The 16,292-nt window shown below is 39.9% G+C and overlaps 1 protein-coding gene across 1 annotated transcript in view; it reads left to right on the top strand.

Annotated features, from left to right (window-relative positions):
- The first annotated feature begins 2,684 nt into the window (after positions 1-2,684).
- The window catches only part of cadm1b (cell adhesion molecule 1b), a 94,526-nt gene continuing 80,918 nt past the window's right edge, over positions 2,685-16,292 (top strand). Inside the window, exon 1 of the mRNA XM_037678231.1 lies at positions 2,685-2,701. The gene's annotated coding sequence lies outside the window, so the exon portion shown is untranslated. The remainder of the gene's footprint in view (positions 2,702-16,292) is intronic.

The following is a 16,292-nucleotide window of genomic DNA, read 5'->3' as shown; positions in this document are numbered from 1 at the left end:
GACTAAATTTTGAATAAAATTTTGCAAGGTGTGCAAGGTGGTGATTTTCAAAAACTGTGCCGCTCAAAATGCAGGTGCATGGCTCTCCGCTCTTTTGGTTGCAAACACTTAGAAGTCAAGAATTGCAACAGAATCTCCATTTGTTTTCTTGCCATTTTGAGTTGCCATCTTGTTTCCAAAAGCCCAGAAATGGTGCTTTGACACTGTCTCAACTCTCATCGGTTCTGCACCATACCACACCAATTAAGGGCCTGCCCACTGTCGGTACCCACCCCCACTCAGCCCAGTTTATGGGACCACCTTGTTTTTGGTTCCAAGCAGTCTGCTCCGAGGTGCCAGTTTTGACGTAAACAGACAGCAGCTATTGATTGGCCCAAAGAGGTACATCACTGGATGACCTGCCTATCAAAACTGCAAATTACATCTGAATTGTCACTTCCTCTCTGATCTTGTTGATGGACAGCACCACAAGAAATGAGTGCATTTACAGAGAGATGTCAAACATGATGGCACAGCATGGCTACACCCATATTTATGAGCAGTGCCTGGATAAATAAATTGAAGTCCAATTATAGGGCGAATAAGGATCACAACAGTTGAAGTGGTTCAAGCACAATGACCTGTTACAATACTACCCACTTTGCATTGACGATCCTGTCCACAGAGCGGGGAAACAAGTCACATTGGCAAATCACCTGCACGTGAAAAGTACCAATAAGACAAGAGCAAAGTGGAGTGACACGTATCAATGGCAAAGCAGCCCAAGTCACTATCTTTAATAACTCTGGTTGCAAACTTGGCAACAATGTGAGTTCACAAAAACCCTTATTCAGAATTAGAGACTGAAGGTGTATTAAGGGTGCATTCACACCAGCCCTGTTTAGTCCTCTTTAATCAAACTCTAGCTCGTTTTCCTAGAAAGTACGGTTCGTTTCGGGAGGTGTGAACACGCCATCAAACTCTCTCATGGAACAAAAAAGCGAACTCTGGCCCGGGCTAAAACCTAGGTCTCGGTCCGGTAAAAGAGAATTCCAGCGCGTTTCGAGTACAGTGTGAATGTAAACAGACCGGACCCCGCTCCACAAGCAAGAAGTGGAGTACAGCGCAGGGCAAACAAACACACATTTCTCTTACCTTATATGGAGCCATCAGCTTGTCTTGTGTGAAAAACAATATTCTCCATGGTCTTCTGTCTCATCTTCTGCTCATTCTGAGTCCAGTTTTGAAAAATGGCAAAATATAACTCCTAAAACTGCTAAAACTTGATGCCACTCCATTTTTGCTTTTATTTCCAGAAGAAGAAGAAGTGTCTTCAGAGGTTTTTGTGTTATTTCTTTCAGTAGTTCTTGGTGCAGCGCCCCCACAGGCGAGCGGGGGAATAGGTTGGTTCAACAGGTTGGCTCGACTGCACAGTGGAGTGTGAATGCAAACGCACCAGCTCAAATGTAAACAAATAGGCATGCATTTTGGTCCCCAACCGAACCAAGTCTACCGGACTATCAGGTGTGAAAGCAACCTAAGATGGCAACAGTCTACTCTGGTCTTGTCCCCACTCGGTCTAGATGTTAGCTTAGTAATTTGCTCAGAACAAATCTCAACTTCTTCAAATCGAGATCATTCAAAAACATATCTACCACAAGATCTTGATTGTGCAGAACTGGTCCGCAGAACATGACTTCAAAATAATCAGAACTTTCCCTTTAAGTTTTAAGAAAGCATCACACATTGAGATATCTCGGGAGACTACTGGACCATTGTTCCAAATTTGCTTCCTGCTGTGTGAGATTTTTCACTTTTAGTCCTGAGGGAATTGTTGACATGCTGAAAATCCACAAAGGAGCATAACAAGGACATGTGTCATACCTTACACCCTTGTTATACTGACAATGACAAGTGAGACAAGCAATCACTTGAACATACTGTGTGCGTTACACTGAGGTTCTTGTCGCTCACAGTTTAAGTAAAGAAGCTGTAACGTCTGTGTGGTATGTAAATATAATGAAATGTGTTATGTGAAATGTAAAATGTATATGTGGATGAGCTGCAGAAGGCATTAAGTGGGAGGAGGTGTGTGTGTGTGTGTGTGTACACATGTGAGCGGGTGGCTTAGAGGAGTGTTCTTCATGAATGGCAGACAATGAATGATAGAGGCTTTCCCGAGGGTACAGAGCCCTGAGCAATGCTGCAGGGACTCAGGAACATGCCAGTCTTTCATGCCCTGCGAGATGCCAGTTTGGGTGGGCACTGTTCCGAATGGGTGCTCTCCTCTCCAGGATACACTGCTGGTCCCAAGGGGAGAGTCTCCAGGCAGTGGCTGCTCCAAAGTGGTGATAGCTGGAATCTAAATCAGTGACATGAGGGGGAGAAAACAAAGTCCTTGTTTTCTTTCTTTCCTCCATTTTGCAGCAAAATTTTTGAAGGGACTAAAGTCGCTCATTAAATTGAAATCACAGTCAGTAGCATGCTATGATGGCTTTTGTGTATTTCTTAATTGGTGAGAAGTTATACAAATATAATACTGAGCTTGAATGTTATGATTTCCAACATGTCTTTGATGCAAATATAAAACACTTTTTTTTAAATCAGTGGAATGTGTGGCTTTAAGCTTGTTGTTTGTCTGCTTACAATCTTTCTGTTTTGTTTTTTCCTTCTTCTCTCATCTGCGTGCGCACATCAACAGGAGCTGCTGAAATCGTGACAGGTACTTCTTCTTTTTGCTACCTGCCGTTTGTTTGGAAGTGCTTGCTTCTTTGCATCTGTCTGATGTTTTCTATCCATTTTAGATCCTTTGAAGTGGGGTTTTGAGGAAAGGTTATGAGCAATTAATCTTACCTGCTGTAGATGGATCTTTGATTGCCTTCAATTTAGAGTAGGAGATATATATGTATATATACACAAAGTATACTGTAAAATGGTTCATACAAATTATGTCACAAATTTTTACATTGTTGTCAATTTTGCATTACATTAAACATAGAATGTTATATTGTTTCAGTACAAGCTCCAGCAGCAGCTAGCCATAGCATTTCGGGTGCAGCCCAGGGAAATTCCTGCAGGATTTTAAAAAATTGTCTATTATAGCCATGCATTGCAAATCTTAAGAGAATGTATAGGTTTATAAAGTAGCTTTAAAAACACAAGGTGTTTTTCAGTTTTGATGTTTTAAGACAGCAGTAATTTACTTGTTTTCATCAGTTTGGTCAGAATTAAACTCTTTTTCTGAGACTGATTTATGAGAACCTCACTTCAAAAGATCTGCACCATTTTTACTGTCATGGCTGCTATGTTGTAGTGATTTTATTTGTTTTGTTTATTTTATTTTATTTTATTTTATTGTATTGTGTAAGGCAGACACACTTGTGAACTCCAAGCCCTCGTTGACTGTTTTCATTTTAAAATCAACTTTTCACCAGGTGTAAAAGCTACACTTTAATCAATTGGGATTTCTTTTAATTGGTTGATCGTTATTTTTTTTTTAAAAACATAGGGTTCGCTAATCCCATCATCCATCCATCCATTACCTTTACCTGCTTTTTCCTTTTCGAGTCACGGGGTTGACTTGTGTCCATATCCAGCAGTCACTGTGCAAGAAGCGAGGGACACCCTGGACAGGTCTTCATCCATCACAGGGACACATAGAGACAAACGAGACAAACAACCATTCACTCTCTCACTCACACCTAGGGACAATTTAGAGTTACCAATCAGCCTAACATGCATGTTTTTGGTCTGTGGGAGGAAACCAGAGTACCTGGAGAAAACCCATGCATGCACGGAGAGAACATGCAAACTCCACGCAGAATGAACCCCCAGCCCGGATTTAATCCGATGACCTTCTCGCTGAGAGATGGCACCTCTACAAACTGTGCCACCGTACTGCCCAGTTTGCTAATCCCATTTATGATATAGCATTTCCAACTAAATTAGATTTGCTAAAAAGAAATGTAACACTGGCTGAAGTGAGGATTAACTTTAGAATTTTTACCAGCTTAGCTAGCTCAGCATGACCTCTCATGCAAAGGCTCATAAGGTTTTGTTAAATATATATATATATATATATATTTTTTTTTTATTTATTTTTTTTTTAATTTTTTTATTAACTAACAAAATTCACAAACTTGTTCCTGTTTGTCATGAGCTTGTTTCAAAGAGACTTTTAGGCACACTGTTGACTTACACATGCTAAGAAGTGATTGATAGATGTATCAGCAGCTAGCTGAAGACACACTATTGTTTTTTTATGTGTACATGTGAAAACACGATTGGTCAACACAAGTTCAACTGGAAGACACAAATGGGGCTTTTGTACTGCTCCTACTCAGCTCCAACTCTGCTCAGCCCTCCACCGAAAAATCACTATTCCACTAGTACTTTTTAGCTGATTCGAGGCTGATTCAGGATCTGTTTTTCTCACTGCTTCTCTGGTGGGATTGAATGATCTGAGTCGGGTGCGAAACGTGAATGCAGGACACTGATTGGTCAGGGGGAGGAGTCACTGGATCTCAGAAACTTTTCACCGATCCAACATTTGCAATTCCTCGGAACGTGGAGCAGTGGCTGGACCTATTTTTAAGATTTTAAAAACAATAATGACTACACCGTGTTTAATGCTGAAGCCCAGGCGTTTTTTGTGTTTGGTGACCAACAACAAAATTCGATCAAGCGGTGTCACCGCGGAGGATACAAGCTGCCGACCTGTTGAAGCACATGAGGCCGGACCCTGAGCCGTGGCCTCGCTTGCTCACAAAGGCTGGATTCTGAGCCCTGGCAGGCACGAGGCCCGGGAGTCCAAGACGGAGGGTGGAAACGTTTTTTTTTTTTTTGATATAAAACATTATTTTTTTTACATTTTATGTATAAAAAATAATGTTTTATATCAGTGAATAATAAAAATAAATAAACGGTGCCGGCTTTATCATGGAATCCTGTTTTTGCTTTGACTTTATTAAATAATCTCTTAATTAAAGTTAACTCAGCTGAAAAATAATAAAAAGACAAAATTATTGGATCTCTCAGGAATATTTCCCTCAAACATGTTTAAAGAAGAGCTACGGCTTTGGTTCAACTTTATTCTAACCCACAGATGCGCAAAACACAAAACAAGAATTACACTTTAAATCACTAAAATAAAATCTGTATACAAGAAACAAAATCACAAATCTAAAAAAATTGAACAATAAAAGTAAACACGAGTGCAAATACATCAAATGATGAAGAAAAAAATATATAGTTTTGAATATAGAAGTTTTTGTAGAATCTGGTTCATCAGATTTAATTCAGTTTATATAGCGCCAAGTCACAGCAGAAGTCTTCTCAGGGAACTGAATAGAAATATTCATATATAAAATAAGTTAACAGAAACATTCATAATTAAAAATAATAATTTAACATTATTTATCTGAGGAGCAGACTGATTTGAGTTTAACTCATTGCAGAACTCTCAGTGAACTAAAGTTCATTAAAAGCTCATTAGCAGGATTTTGGATTCTGGACACGCCTCCAGAACCCGCCCTGAAGTGACATTGACATTGAAGTGCGATGCAAATCCAGGCTGAGCTGAGCAGAGTTGGGGCTGAGTAGGAGCAGTGCAAAAGGGGCAAAAGACGTGTGAGGCAGACTGAGTGACTTAACTTAGCTGTTAGCAGTGTAGCGTTTACTTCCACCAATTTTCTTTTTTACCTGTTTAGCAATTTACTATTAGAAAACCTAATATTTTTCAGTTATCGGAATACAGTATGGGTTAGCGAAGCTAACGTTTTGTTTAGCTGTGCACACCACTATATATATATATATAATATACACACACTATATGTGTGTGTGTGTTTGTGTGTGTATATGTATATGTATATAGTCACAAGTCACAACAGAACATCAATTGTAGAATATTTTTATTTTTCAAGTTTATGTAGGCTGATGAATGCTTCTTCTTTCCAAGGTAAGTTATTCTAATGGGCTTTCATGTTTTAAATTAGATATAGGGGGATTTTCTTTCCCTGAGCTCCTTCTTATTAGTTCCTTTGTCAAGAATTTATTACATTTCCCAACACTCTTTGAAACTCGTTCTGAAAGTTTCCATTTTAGGGTAACAGTGAAACACAATTTGTTAAAACACAAACATTTACATGAAGACATCTGCATAAATCAAGCTGCCTTTTTGCTTGTCAGTCTGCTGAACAGCGAGTCAGAGTTAAGGCACAATGAAACAGAAGTCCTCAGTTTTTAATGACATCATTTGTATAACTATCAACTTTGCATTTTAAAGATTTATTTAATTAAGTTTTAGTATGAGTCACATTAAAAACTCAATTAGAAGCCGCATCAAAACCAACTCATCATTAGCTTGCTGCAGCTGATAAAATCTGCAAAGTTTAGCTATGCATGCTCATTTACAACCCATCAGCCCTCCCTGCTTGGTGATGTTGCATGCACATGTTCTTGCTGCCTGCTGGTCAGAAGATGTAAGGATGGGTTGCACTCCAGTATATATCTGTAAGAATCTGTCCCCTCAGAGAGAAATATTATGGTCTAAAGTGAAAACTTTCCAAGTTTATACTCTTAAACTGGCATCGTTGTGACTGAAGTCCTTGAAGCACTCAGACCTCAGAAACTCAGACAGTAATTTCACCCTTGAGATCAGAGGATATGCTGCCTTTACTGATCAAGGCAGCAGTAGATCTATTTATTTTCAGAAAACTCATATAGTTCCATGGCCTTATGGGAACTATAGTTTTACCCTTGCCTTCAGTAATTTCAAACAAACATTTAAATTATCACTGGAGATCTACTTGGAGGGAAGCTTCTGAAAGCACATAGTTTACGTCACTCCAATTACATCAGAGGTGTTTTGTACTAAACCTAAACCGATTTTACACACTAAAATTGCACGGATGGCAGCTTATTCAACCTGAGGTACCTGCTGACTCACACCAAGACAATGGAACAACTCATCCAGAAACTGCTGTTTGCTGATGATGCCGCTCTCAGAGCCCACACAGAAACAGCCATGCAGCATATTATGTCCAGCTTCAAAGACACTGCCCAGCTCTTTGATCTAGAGGTCAGTCTGAAGAAGACGGAGGTGCTACACCAACCAGCACCTGGTGAGCAGTACCATCTCCCTCACATCAACATCAGCGAGACAAAGCTGAAAATTGTCCAGCATCTATCTTGGGTGCATCATCTCCTCAAACCCTAATATCGACAAAGAGATCAACAGCAGATTGGCTAAAGTGAGCAGTGCCTTTGGCAGACTCTGCAAGAGATTGTGGTCAAACAAAAACCTGAAGATGAGGACCAAGATCAGTGTGTACAGATCCACTATAGTGACCACCCTCCTGTACAGTTCCGAATCATGGGTCACATACCACTGCCATACACAGCTCCTCGAGCACTTCCACCAACGCTGTCTCCGCTCCATCCTCAACTTCCACTGGAGCGACTTCGTAACCAACATGGAGGTCCTTCAGCAGGCAGAGATCACCAGCATCGAGGAAATGTTACTCAAGGCTCACCTACATTGAACAGGGCACGTGTCCAGAATAGAGGACCATCGCCTACCAAAGATTGTGTTGTATGGCGAGCTGTCCTCTGGGTGGTGCAAGAGAGGGGTGCCACAGAAACACTACAAAGACTTCATCAAGGCTTCCCTGAATGTGAGCCATATCGACCCCCAAAACTGGTTCATGCCCGCCGCTAACCGCAACACCTGGTGGTCAACCATCCACGAGGCGGTGGGCTCCTTTGAGACAGAAAGATGTGCCAGCCTGGAGGACAAGTGAAGCAGGAGAAAGAACAGAGCACCCACTCCCACCCCCGAATAGACATTCACATTCACTTGCGGCCACTGTGGTTGAGGCTGCCGCCCCAGGATCGATCTCATCAGCCACCAGAGGGCCTGCGGTCGTGGACACCCTTCATGATCTTCGGAGACGAAGCCAAGCCAGATAGAGACTGCAGACCATTTTGCAATGACATCACATCCTGTGTGCACATGGTCTAATCAACATGTTGGAAGACGAGCATCAGTGTATAAATAAAAGATGAAGAGAGCCATAGAGAATTGGTGTCAACCACAGAGATTAACTTTTGTTCAGTTTTTGACTGCATGATAGCTTATTCTTATTCTTATTATCATTATGATCATGATCATGATGATTATGATCATGATCATTATAGCACTGTAGCCTCGCAGCAAGAAGGTCCTGGGTTCAAGCCCCAGGTTGTTAGGCCTGGGGTCTTTCTGTGTAGAGTTTGTGTGTTCTCCTTGTGTTTGCATAGGTTTTCTCCAGATACTTCGGTTTTCTCCAATAGTTCAAAAATATGTATGTTTAGGCTGCCTTCAAGCCAAGGCCTCCCTTGAAAAAGAGATCTGGGATTTCAGGGGATTTGCCTGGGTAAATAGAGGTAAAAATACTTTCTTTTTTAAAGTTTTGGGCTGCTCAAATAGAGCTGACAAAGATAAGTCATACCTCAGAATCCCTCTTGATGTAACAAACTGAGGAGAACGGACATGGGAATTCTCCCAGAAAACTGCAAAGACTGATTTTTTTTTGGTCTGTAAATCTATCAGTAACAAGCTTTTATCAGTACAGGATTTGTCCAGATCATTTAGCTGGAGATACGTTCACTGGTGTAATTTTTAATGAAACAAAAGCTACATGAATTCTTCGGAGACCAGGAAAAAATTAAAACCACATCATATAATTCCAACTCTCCATATTAGGCTCTTTCAGAAGAGCCTCAAAATGGCCGCACAGCTCTTTCCATGTTTATATTCCCTTTTGCAGTGTGAAGAGCCACTCCCTTCCTGCGCTCAAATGAGCTTTCAGAATACAGCAAGCAGTGTGGATTTAAGAGGCGTGAAAAAAACTCAGCTGCTCTGACGTGTTACTCCACTCAAGCTGCCGACGAGAGTAACACCGAATAGCTCTTACGTTGCACAGATCAAAGTACGTCCAGTCCCTCTGGCTGCGACCACTTTGACCATTGTAGTCATTTACTTGGTGAGACTTTCTTTTTAGTGTATTAAGTTTTGAAGTACCCTAAAGTGACCATTTGTTATAGTTGTATCTGTGCTATTGCATACTTTTACTTCACTTTTAACTTACTTCAGTCTCTCCAAAAGCACTCATCCTTCACTGGTCCAGTAAAGTTTGTATTCATTTCCTCCTCTGCACGTATATAGCAAGGAGCTCACGGATCTTGGAATCACCACAGTTTGCCATTATCAAATGCAAGGGTTACAAAAAAATCAGCTTGCTTGAGAAAAAGAAAAAAAACAGACTGAAAGTCCAAATCTGAAATGAGTTCCGCCATGGTGTTTTGAGTTTTTAAATTCTGCAGCTGGATGGTCGCCCAACACTGTCCCGTGATTCTTAGCAGTTGGAGCTGCAAAGCAGGCCCACCTTTTCAGATGCTGACAGTTGGCTCTGTTACTACCTCACTTGGAGATAAAGCAGCTCTACAGAGGTAAGGTGTTTCAGTCCCCCCTCTCTGCTTCCGTGTCTTCTGAATGGACCACGGTGGAGAGAAGATGTCAGTCCTGGACTGAGGCGTCTTGTGAATGAGTCTGTTTACTTTCAGTTAGAATGCTGTGTGAATAAAATGAGGGAAAACTAACTTTATCAGTAGTTTACCTGTTTACAACACTGGCTTCCCTTACCCAACCAGAGATGTGAACATTGTTAGCTTGGAGACTTTTGGAGGCATTGAGGTCCTTGTTTGTGAAATGTTTTTAATTGAAAACAATTTAATTTACAATGTAAAGCTAGGACTTTGATGGTGGATGACTTAGCTTGTTTGTCAGTCTTCTCATAAGCACATTTTCGAAGGAGTCAGAGTCGTTCAGCATCCCCAATTTCTGAAAACCCAATGATGCAAAGGGACAACATGTTAACTCCTCACAGAGAGGCTACTACCAATAATTGAAACTCAAACCTTCTTACATAGAGATTATAAAGCAAACTACCACACCAGTCTTGGGTAAAACTGTATGTTAGCTGCATCATGGAAACTTACATCCAAGTAGTAATATTTGGGCCAGAAGTTTGAATTCTCCTAAAAATATGCTCATACTTTTGTTCTATTGACCTTACTCCTAGACCCCATGATGCTTTGCATCAGTGGTGTAGTCTACGCGATAGCGGGTATACGATGTATACCCACTAGAAAGGCTTAAGAATTTCAGTATACCCAATTAAAAGTGCCCAATGATTCATGACATATGATTAGGCATGTGTCATTGATACGTTAAATGGCAGTTAAACGCTTCCGTAACAATCTATTGGTATGCAGTGCTTTTTTATTATGGTACATTCACTTATTCAGCAAATTATTGTATAATTAATACAAAGCCAACTGTTGTACAAAGTTTGTTGTTCATTATTCAAATATAAGCTTCAGATAAATTTGGAAATGTTCAATATGCTTAAAAATCAAAATAATTTGACAATTACATTGTTCTAACCAGTGTACTTTGGTTTCTAAGCACAGTATATGGACCAACCATGGTAAAATTAGTTTTACGTTGGGCGTTGGACATTAGCGCTCCATGGCTTAAGTGGTGTTCGACGTAAAACTAACTTTACTGCAGTATACTCACTACAAAAATGTAGACTACACCACTGCTTTGCATGAATTATAGTCAGAGTCAGAGATTCTTTATTGTCATTCGCACCGCTTGTGATACATGTGGTGGAGCGAAATTATGTACACAGGGTCCCAGTTACATCCAACAATAAAATGTATATTAAAAACGGTAATAACATCTGAGATATGAACTAAGAAAAACATCAACTAAATATACACTAAGCACTCATAACATAAAACATTGAACATCAGCACAAACATGAACATGAGCGGATGTGAGCGGATGTGCACGCATGAACACATCAACATTGAATCAGGTCAGCAGCAACATGAAACAGATCAGCAGCAACGTGATGTGATTTTTCACCGTGATTATTCTAGTTAGAGATTCATGAGTCTAACAGCTTCAGGGTAGAAGCTGTTCCTCAGTCTAGTGGTGGTTCTACACTTAATGCTTCTCAACCTCCTTCCTGAGGGGAGTGGGGCAAAAAGTGTGTGTGCTGGGTGAGTGAGGTCCTTCATGATGCAGGTAGCCCTCTTCCTGCATCTGGAGGTGTAGATGTCTGTGATGGTGGGGAGGCTGATTCCGACAGCCTTCTGTGCAGCCTTATGGGCACGACTTCCAACGTGGACTGAAATCGGCATTTGTTTATGTACAAACAGTACGAGCTAATGTAGTTTCTCGAAGCATTGTGGATCTAATTTACATAAATATGTTGAAACCCCACCTGTCGGAGCTCAAACAAAACAGTATAATCATACCTCTGCCAACTGCAGACGAGGGATGGAAGACGTTCTGAAGAAGTGGCGGCAGATTACATCTACTATTTAGCTATTTCATTGACTCGGTTGCTTCTGACGGTGAAGCCATGAACAACCTGTAAAGCTCTGAGGCGTATTAGTGTCTACACAGTAATAAGGTTGGTCGTGTTTTGTTAAAAGAGGTGGGACACAATTTTATTTACCTTAAAGCAGACATAGAACCCAGCCAAAGCCTTAAAGTCCTCCATCAATGAGCTTGGGTTAATTGCAGAGAAAATCATAAAACCGAAGACAAACAATACTATAATGCTGTTGTGCCCTTTATACACTTGAAATCATACCTGATATTCTTGTCACACTGTTTTCATTCCTTCTGAGGATCAAGCGTCTCCTCTGGTTTATTGTAGCCCAGCCACAAAGTAGGATGCAGGTTTTCCTCCGTCGGCCGTTTGTCAACAAATTGAAATGAGCAGATACAACATTTTAGGTGGTCTCTTCAAGTTCAGATTTTTCAGCCACATTCTCCTTAATTCCTCATCTGTAGGTAGGTGATGGAAACTATAGTGCTTTTCACAGGAACACTTCTTTTTTGTTTTGGGTCTGTGTTCAAGAAACTTTTGTTGTAGCCACTGATTTAGTTTGGTCTGGTTGTTCGTGCAGCCGTGAACAGCACAGCAGGTACCTGAACTCCACAAAGCTATTTTAGTAAACTTCATGTTGTTAAATAAATCAGAGTCAGAGTTTCTTTATTGTCATTCGCACCTCATGTGGTACATGTGGTGGAGCGAAATTATGTACACGGGGTCCCAGTTACATCCGACAATAAAATGTATAAGAAAAACAGTAATAACATCTAAGATATGAACTAAGAAAAACATCAACTAAATATACACTAAGCACTCATAACATAAACATTGAACATCAGCAAAAACATGAACATGAGTCTGTGAGCAGATGTGCACGCATGAACACATCAACATTGAAACAGATCAGCAGCAACATGAAACAGATCAGCAGCAACATGATATGGTTTTTCACAGTGATTATTCTAGTTAGAGATTCATGAGTCTAACAGCCTCAGGGTAGAAGCTGTTCCTGTGAACAATGCAAAAACAGTGTTTTATCTGCTAAACTGAATGCAAATTACTTTCAACTAAACAGCGGTCCGTGCACCCCTACCATGGTTAACCAGTCCTTACTACTACTTCCGGTGGCTGATAGTAAATTGTACCCATAATCATTTATACAGTAGAGCCCCCAGGAATAAGGTGGATATGGGGAAAATAATGATTTACAAAAATCGGCATATTCTTTATAGGAAATAACCATAAAGTTTACAAGAGCACAGAAAGCATGAAATTCTATCTAAAACCAGATGACTGCCACCTTAAAAGCTCTAAATCTGAGCTCCAGATTGTGACAAACAGTTTTACAGCTATTGTCACATACTGCTAAAAGAAGTCTTCTGATCAGATGTCTTTTTGGGAAACATCTTGGTTCCCATTTCGTCTGATTTCAAGCTTCAGAAGGATCCAAACCCTCACATGTTTTCCCTTCAACGTGATGTTTAGCCACTCTGAAATCGGGCCAGATCATCTCTAAATATAAATACTAGCTAGAATGATCTCACTTTCAGCACTTTCACAACTTTCATCAATTTGGTAAAATTTGGATGTATGTGTTTTTTAGGCAACAACTCTTAAAGAATTTATGCTGTTTATTTTATTCTTTCACTTTTAATAAACTAAATCTGTTTTAACTGATATAAAGAGAAACAGCAAATTTGTTAGGATGTAAAAAGTTAATAAAAACTTCAGATTGAAAAAAACTTAATTAGACAAAGTCATTTTCACACCTTCGTAATGCTGGCTTAAAACAAAACCGTGAAGCTTTTACTAAAGTGTTCAGCTTAATCGTCACATTATAATGAGAATGTATTCACATTAGACAAAACCTTATTCTTTCAGTCAATAAATAATTATTTCTGTCTTCTTTTTTTAGTTCTGCTGCAGCATCATTATGCTAACGGATACCCTGAGCTTCTGTTAAATTAGAGGCTATGAAATTTTCTGAAACCTTTCCATACTAGGGGTCTGAGAGAAATGGCATGGTGCTAATTATACCCTTCTTACTTGTGAACATTCTTAAACCAGCATTTCATCATGAGGATCAGGATTTAATGACTAAGAAGGATAAGGAGAAAAGAGACAGAATCAGAGAAGAAGAGGAAGAAACTTTTATTGTTAATGATGGTCTGGTTGTTCCTTGAAAGGACATGACTGCTGCAGACGGTGGTGACACAGGGGAGAGGAACGAGGGGCTGTCGGTCCTGCGTTTTGCTGCCCCTTTCATGTCTTTTGAAGTGAGAAACAAGAGAGAAAAGTTCAAAGAAAGAGACAACCTGGTTCAAAAGGTGCAGGTCTCTGGATTTCTGATGGAAGAGCCAGGTCCACTAATATTTCCTGATTTCGTCAACCTTTGTTAGAATCGGTCGGGGCTTGGCGCCGTTTTGCATGGTGAGTATGGTTGATGAGCCGAGCCTCCATGCCAACACTGCTCGCCAGATTGTACATCCCCTCAGAGGGAGCGCAGACTTCTGAAGGTCTGTATTTTCCTCAGACTTGTAGTTTAATTCAGTATGTTGTGATGCAGGAACAGGAGGGCAGCCATGTGTAGAGATACAGGCACTTTACTCTCCCAGACAGCTGCTGGAATGAGTGCGAATTTATCAGCCAGTCATCTGTGCTCTGCCTCTGCCCACTCCCCCCGCCTCCCCCTTCTCCATCCCCACCCACCACCCAAAATTAATGACTGCCTCTCCTCATTTGCACCCAATCATGACCAGGATGCCGAGGCAATTGAAAATGTTTACTTCAATTGCGAAAACCCTCCATGTTCCACAAAGTGGCCTGTTTTCACTTTGATGGGATTGCTAATCACAGCGCCGTTATTTATGTGTGTTTTGAATTGGAGATGAGCCTATGCTGGGATATTGGAGGGAGACCAACCTTGCTTGGGGGGGTGGGGGTGTCTGCTAAACCTTAAAGAGAATTTATCTTTTCCGTTGCCTTTCTCTCAGCCCAGCAGATTGGGAGCAGAGTAACCTTGCTTTGAGGCTGCTCCGTGGAGCCGATTTGACTGCCAGACATATTACGGCGATGAAGTAAAACAGACATCAAAACTTTTCATTTTGCTTTCTGCCTCATTTTCAGCTCAGTCTGTTTATGTGCACAGGATATCTAAACAATATCACTTCACTGAAACACATCTCAGTTATCTACCGATTTCATTCATTGGAAACACTGGATTTTATCATAATTAATAATAATAATAATAATAATAATAATAATAATACATTTAATTTGTATAGCGCTTCTCTAAATACTCAGACGATTTACATGAGTTAAAAAGTATAAAATCAACAATGCATAACACATAAAAACACAGTAAAACATTTTAAAATGGCAAATTTAAACATTAAAAGCAATATTTTTAATAAATTATTACACTTACCACCATGAAAGGCGATAATGTATGTGTCTGCGTGTGGGTTAATTTGACTGTCTGTTAGCAAAATTTATCAAGATTTGAATGAAACTCTCAAAGTTATCATTGGATGTGTATCTACAGCTTATTAAATTTTAGAGTTAACTTAATTCAAGATGGCGACCACAGATGATCAATATAAATTTACAGAAAAATGACACAAACTCAATCAATTTCACATAATTGACCTAAAAACCTGGTGTGACAGTAGATGAGGGTCGCCCCCACACTTTTAAGTGTTATACATTGTGCAAAATGGATTTACTTAAAACTATGGCAATAACAATTGGCATCGACCCTGTGTGTTAGCAAAATATATCAAGAATCAGTGGAAGTAGTTTAACGACGCAGCAAGTAATCATTGGAAGGGCGTTTTACAACTGGTGAACTTTAAGACTCAGTCCAAATCAAAATATTTGTAAAACTCATCCATTTTAGCAACCTGCAAAAAAGTCATAACAGCTATGTTTACAAGACTGGGCTAATCTGAGCGCTAACCGATCATACGACATTTTTGTTTGTCATAATCTGTGTTTTCAGCATTTAGTTTTGTATTTTTGAGTTTATTTAGTTTATTTATTTTCATGTTTAGCTTTTGTTTTTATCTTCAGTTTGTTACATCGCCTCGCTGTATTTTCGGCTATCTTCAGTACTATCCATAAAAAGATTCTGCTCCGCTGTTGTGCCACGCCCACCTACACCTGTTGCCCATTCCTATTAGTGTCAGCTGCTGCCACCTTCCTCATTAGTCCCAGCTTTCCCAAGTCTTCAGCTCTCACTCAGTCCTGTTCGTTCTAGCCGTGTTGTGCTTTATGCCATGTGTTCTCCTCCATGTCTCGTGGTTTCTTTTCAGTTCCTGGAAGTTGCCTTTTCTTTGTTTTTGATAAAGGTTTTAAGTTTTATTCAAGCGCCTTGTGTCAGTCTGCAGTCTTGTGTCCATGACTCCTCTCTTCTTGTATATATGTTTTGAGAAAATGTGCATATAGTTTATTTTGATGATGCACAGACTTTATAATAACCTGTTTTGTTATTGTGTTTTATACATTATGTTGTCACAGCTGAAAGAATATATTTGTCTTACTTCTTTCCAGGGGTGATTCTAGAATATGCTCCCCGATGCCATTTCCTGCATTCTGGTGAATTTTAATGGGTTGTTTAACATCTACGTTTACCTACATTAGTAAACACTTTGTTCAATAATTATTGTAGAGAGCTCAGCACAACAAGAAGTAGGGCTAAGCTAGCTATCGACATGCAATACAGACACACGCTAGTTAAGGTGCTACAGACGTAACGCTCTGCTTTACATTACACAATCTAATAAACGCTTTGTACAAAATCAGTTTAGTGTTAACTGATTTTGTTGCATTGAATCATAAATGCAATAAACAGAACCC

The sequence above is a fragment of the Nematolebias whitei genome, chromosome 6, assembly GCF_014905685.2.
Source record: "Nematolebias whitei isolate Nwh7 chromosome 6, NemWhi1, whole genome shotgun sequence".
Classification (NCBI taxonomy): Eukaryota; Metazoa; Chordata; class Actinopteri; order Cyprinodontiformes; family Rivulidae; genus Nematolebias; species Nematolebias whitei.
Note: the sequence above shows the minus strand (reverse complement) of the source record. Positions and strands in the feature narration are given on the sequence as shown.